The sequence below is a fragment of the Vespula vulgaris genome, chromosome 14, assembly GCF_905475345.1.
Source record: "Vespula vulgaris chromosome 14, iyVesVulg1.1, whole genome shotgun sequence".
NCBI lineage: Eukaryota > Metazoa > Arthropoda > Insecta > Hymenoptera > Vespidae > Vespula > Vespula vulgaris.
This window is the reverse complement of record NC_066599.1, coordinates 4,278,785-4,285,000: the sequence shown is the minus strand read 5'-3', so window position 1 is coordinate 4,285,000 and position 6,216 is coordinate 4,278,785. Positions and strand designations below refer to the sequence as shown.

The 6,216-nt window shown below is 33.3% G+C and overlaps 1 protein-coding gene across 12 annotated transcripts in view; it reads left to right on the top strand.

The window, feature by feature from the left end:
- The window catches only part of LOC127068990 (myocyte-specific enhancer factor 2), a 65,374-nt gene that overhangs the window by 37,082 nt on the left and 22,076 nt on the right, over nucleotides 1-6,216 (top strand). The window contains exon 1 of one of the 12 annotated variants that reach the window (XM_051005527.1): nucleotides 746-769. The exons of the other annotated variants lie outside the window; for them this stretch is intronic. The gene's annotated coding sequence lies outside the window, so the exon portion shown is untranslated. Of the gene's footprint in view, nucleotides 1-745; nucleotides 770-6,216 lie in introns of those variants that run through there. 12 annotated transcript variants of the gene reach the window in all.

The window sequence follows — 6,216 nt, the reverse complement described above, 5'->3', positions numbered from 1 at the left end:
TTAGTCACTTAACTTGGCCTTGCATCATGGATCATCTATTAAGATCATGATCTCTCAACTTCGAATACGTTGAGTATGCATTAAATTTAATATATCTTGATATAAAATTTAACAAAAAGGAAAAAGAAAAATATATATATGTATAAATATATATATATATAATATTATATATAATATATATAATATATTATATATATATTATATTATATTACATTACAGTACATTACATTACATTATATTATATTATATCATATTATATGGGTCACCCATCTTATCAAAGTATTCACATTAGTCGCTTAACATTGTCCTTGGATCATCGATCATAGTCTCGATCGTAATAGATCATGATAGATCATAAACGTCGTGCGCGCCTGAATATTAATAATTAATTTATGTATCTATGATCGGTTAAAACAAACTCTTAGTTAGTTCGAAAATAAGAGAGGGGGAGAGAGAGAGAGAGAGGGAGGGAGGGAGAGAAAGAAAGAGAGGAAGAAAATGAAGGAAACAAGATAAAGAAAAGAAAAAGAAAATATATGTAGTTGTGTTCACGTTTAACACTAGTAGTTAAAGTCTCGAGCAAGGCGTCGAATGGCGCGACGAAGACGAAGACGAAGACGACGACGAAGACGACGAAGACGACGAAGACGACGGCGACGGCGACGGCGACGGCGACGGCGACGATGACGGTGACGGTGACGGCAACGGCGTTTCGTTGTTCGTCGTGCATCGTGTGTTTCTTGGACGACGTCCAGCTTTGGTATCTCGAGTAAGACTGCGCCGATTCGACGGCTTGCCCCCTTGATTCTTTAATGCCACGATCCCTAAGGAACTATTCTCTTGGCTTCGAATCAACGAAAGACGACACACAAACACATAGATACACGCACACACAGTTGCATAAACACTTTCGCCTCTGTGTTGCTTAGATTAATCGCAACGAGAGATTCCGATTCGTGATGTGGAAACAATCTCAACATTTTTCTTCTGTTTTTACTCTTCTTCTTCTTCTTCTTCTTTTTTTCTTTTTGTTTTTTCTTTTCTTTCTTTCCTTTTTTCTTTTCTCTCTCTCTCTCTCTCTTTTCTTTCATTTTTTTCTTTGCGATAAAAAAGGGGTTGACGGCGAATAGGGTAGAAAGAGTAAAGAGAAAGAAAAATCAAACGAATTATCAAGATATTATTCTTTATTACAAAATCTACGATCTCGAATTGAAAATCTTGCCTTGAAGTAGAAAAGAATTCTAATCGTTTGCACGTTGAATATCATCTGTAATCCGAAGAACAAGTAGAACGATTAAAAGTGAATCGTAAAGCAAACGAGCTCGTGAGAGTCTCCTTAAATCCCTGATTACTGTGTCATAACTTGCTCGTCACTCTGATTGTTCGGAACTTCATTTATGATTCGTTCAATTTGATGAAGATAAATATTCTTTCTTTTTCCTCTGCTTCTTCCTTTTGCTTTTTTTTTTCCTCTTTTTCACTTTTTTTTTGCGGGACGATGCTAACTCTTCAACATTTCGAGATAAGATTCTTATCGCTCGTATGCATATATACATATGTATTAGATTGATCAATAAGAAAAGTTTTTTACTAAAAATTCCGACATATATTTGTTCGCTAACCCGAATGATATCTAGAAATACTATATATACTTATAACACTAATATAAGATTAGTATATTACAACATTAATCTTATCTATTTCAACATAAAATATTGCAAATTTGAATATTTATTTATTAGAGAAATTTTAGTATAAATATAATAAAAGAAAATGATATTAATTAAAAATATTTATTAAAAGCAATGAATAATGAATGATATCGCTGTGTTTTATATATATACATATATTAATATGTATGTATATATACATATATAACGTTAATAATTTTAATGATACTTATTAACTAATTGAATTAATTTATGATTGCTGAAATATATCGACTTTATCTGATCTTGATGAAAACCCTTCGAAAATGGTAGTCTTCGATCGTCATTCATTAACTTAGGTATTCGCTAAACGACTCAATACTAAAAACGAGGTCTCGGTGGGCACGCGAGTGCATGCAAATTTTTCTTACACTCAACCTCTAGTCTCTATATCTCAAGCCGTAAAGTCAAGGTTTTGCATGTCGCCTCGTTTTCGCGTGACGTAGATGCCGGGCTTTGCCTTTTCTAAGCTTTTCGATCCTTTGAAATTCATTTTGTAGGTATGTAAGAAGTCACATTGTTGAAACTCGTCCGATCTCGATTCGTTCTTTTACTCCATTCCCCTTTCTATCTTTCTTTTTTTCGTTAAACGATAATTCTTTCACATAATTTTCGTTTACATTTTTTTTTTTTACTTTTAATATATTCTCACGTAATTGCAACGACGACGTATATCAGATTAGATTAGAAATATACAATACGATTGATATCCCTTTGATATACTTTATTTGTTTAGAAAAGTTATAAAGAAAAACTTTTAATATCTTCTTCGTCGGGATTGCAATTGTTGTTAAGGAATAAACTACTCGTTATCGATGATTAATGAAACGTTATCGTAGTTAAGATACTCTTCTCCTTTTCATACTTTCGTATAACTTATTTCTATGAAGTTTGATACTTTTTAGAAAAATTAAAATTTTCATTTATTAGATTCACCTCATTTGATATGTATACTATCTCGTAAATAATTTCAATTATTTGTTACTTAATTTTATCATCATCATCATCATCATCATCATCATCATCATCATCATCATCATCATCATCATCATCATCGTCATCGTCATCAGCTAAATGCAGAATGTAAAATAAAGCAGAGAAAGAGAGAAGAAAATTTTGATTAATTCGATTTGGGAAAACACATTTAATCGCGATCAGAGATATAATGAAAGAGAATTCATTTTTAATCGCAGAAATTTGTCCGTCCGATTTATCGATCTTATATCCAATCGTTCATTGGAATTATCTAATCTGCTTTTAATGAGAAATAAATGAAGAGAAAAAAAAAAGGAAAAGAGAAAAAAGAGGAAAGAAAGAAAAAAGGAATGCCTTTGCTATAAAAATTAAGAATGATAATTTTTAAGAAGTGATCATCGTTTCTTTTTTTAATGACCGAACGAACGATCAAAACAAATGTTTTTCTATGTTCAATTCAAACATAGCATGGTATAAAAAAGCCATGAGAAGAGTAAGTTGGTGCAGGTCACCGAGCTGGTCGCTGACCCTCACTCGCTTGCAAGCTCTTGTATAATAAACCAAATTCGATCGTATGTCCGACGACGTTGGTAGAACTCTTCCTAGATCTCTCAACGGGTTTATGCGTTTTATCGAAAGAGAAGAGAAAAGTGTATATATGAAAAGTGTATATATGTATGTGTTGTTGCGTACACATATACACACACACACATATATACACAAATATAAGACATGGACGTATATATACGATACAAAATATAACGCAAAGCAGAAAATGTTGAGCTACTTTCTCTACATCCCTTTCTTTTTTTTTCATTTTCTCTCTTTTTTTTTTACGATACGTTTCTTTTCCTTTGATATCATTCTATATGATATATGTAGTTATCTAAGTATATACATACATATAGTATATGCCTTAGTATCGAGCCAAAGTAAGTACCTTGGTACCTTTGCCTAGATACGTCTGGTAGCTCACTTTTACTTCCATAGCTACGGATTAGCGTATTTATAATGCATTTGCAAGCATATCTTATATGTTTGCAGTAACGATGTTATCCAAGTAACCGAGTATTACATATGTGCACGCTCATTTAGACTTGCTAATATACTACCACACATATTTTCACGTCTTTACTCTATCGTTCCCTTTTCGTTGCCTTCCCTTTTTAAAAATTACGACGATCTCTTATTTGTTGTTGTTGTTGTTGTTGTTGTTGTTCGGGAAAGGAGGTAAAGAGTAGGATCTTCTTATCGTTCTCTATTTTTTTTTTACTTTTCTAAAAATAGACATTTACGAAATATGTACGTAGATATATGTAAGTTGAGAATATTGTTAGATAAAGAGTGAGAGAGAGAGAGAGAGAGAGAGAGAGGGGGGGGGGGAGAGAAGAGTGAAGAAAAAAAGAAATAGAAATAGAAAAGGAAAAGAAATGGAAAGTTCGACGCGAGCCCTTCGAAGGGCACGTGCTTTAAAGTGTTCACGCTATATACGATAACGGAATACTTGCCGCGCTTAATGCGCTTTTGAATCGTTGAGTTATCGCGTGCTCGCGATGAATGAAAAGCACCCGTTAAATATAGTCACCGAGTTAGAATTAGAACAGAGTCTCGAAGCCAAGGAAGGAACGTTTTTATATATGTGTGTACATACATATATAATATATATATATATATATGATATACATATATGATATATATATATTTATGTATATATACATATAATATATATATATATATATATATATATATATATATATATATATTTATGTATATATGTATCTTGCGTGTATATGAACGTTCGCGTTCTCGCGGCAGTGCCACCCTGTCAGACGTCGCGTATATCGGTGTTATATATCGAGCGACCGGCTTATCGGCTTCGAGAATCCATGTTTACGTTTGCGTTTTATGCTGACAAGTGCGTGTACGATTAGAACGACATTATATGTTAGTCTGATAGCAGGTCAATTCGCTCTTGTCTAGCGCTAAGTATTTTCTCCTCTCATTCGTCTTTTCTTCTTCGTTTGTCGTCTAAGAGATAACGGATATTACATTTTTATCGTTTCAAGAAAAATTCGTATTTAATGATTTCGATTGGTTCAGATAAATGAAATACAAAAGATGTATTTATTATGGAATACCTAACTATTGCTTCTTTTTTTTTCTTTTTTTCTTACCTAGATAATGTACGTAGCGAGTAATCAACGATTGAATTAATGAATAAATGAATACATGAATGAATTAATTAAGTAATTGGGGAGAGGTAATGTGGATTTAATTAATAATTTAATAGGATATACAGGAGAAAAATTGTATGGTGTTTTTTCTCTTTTTTTCTTTTGGGAGAGACAAAGGGAAAAAGTAGGTGTGATGAAATTAATTCGTTGTGTCTCTTGCGTTTGATATTTTCTATCAGTAGATTAAAGAAAGTTTGTCGAAAGAAAAGAAAGAGAGAGAGAGAGAGAGAGAGAGAGAAACAGTATTATCTGAGAATGTTCAATCAGTAATTGTATCGCATACATTCGCCGATTATCCTATCGCAGAAAATATTCCAGAATAATAAATGTGCGATAATTAATTGCCACTTACGCGGTTTACTATCTCTCCGGTCATTATTCACTTAACGATCATTTTTTAATGGACGAATCAGTAAAACTGCAATTTTTGCTTACATTCTTCGGTCGAATGCAAAGTCGATTAGCGTGAGACCATTTCTTCTTGGATTAAGATAACTCGAATATAAAATAAAACCTCCCCCTTCATCTCTTCTTCTTCCTCTTTTTCTTTTTCTTCTTCTTCTATTTTCCCCCTTTTCTCTTCCTTTTTTTTTTTTTAATTTCGTCCCGATCGAATCGAATAATCGAATACTTTTTCGTAACGCGCAAGAGCTTTCGCATGCGATCATCAACGTTAACTTCATATTTTATACATCCCCTTTAGTAACTTATGCGACCGTGAAATTAATGTCTATATTTATCAGCGTACTTAGCGAGGGAAAAGAAAAAAAATCCTCCTGAAAGAGAACAAGCGACCAAGCTGGCGAGCTACATACCTAGCAAGCTAGCTAGCTAACTAACTACCTAGCTAAATTTTTTTTTAATTAACCAGCAAAATCTATTAGGAGAAACTCGTTGGAAAATTTAGATTCGAATTTTTTCGCGAATTACACCGTGCTAATTCTTTTTTCTCTTTTCTTTTTGTGAATTTTAACGTTGGACGAAAAAAAAAAAGGAGAAAGGAAAACGTGGAAAAGAAAATCATGATATTACGGTGCTCAACGCGACGAATCGCACGTGTTTTCTTCCTTTATTATTATTATTATTTTTTTTTTCTACGTCTTCGCACGGCTCGCGCGATAAAAGGGAGCATGAAAGAAGGGAGAGATACGAAGTTAAGGTAAACCTTGTTTGTAACAACCTGCTAACGCGATGCTCGAACGCGCACCCTTTGTTTAACCGGCATGACAACTTTGCGATACGTAAGCGAGGGCTAACTTGCGGAAAATGTATTCAATCAAAAGGAATTTGCGAAACGA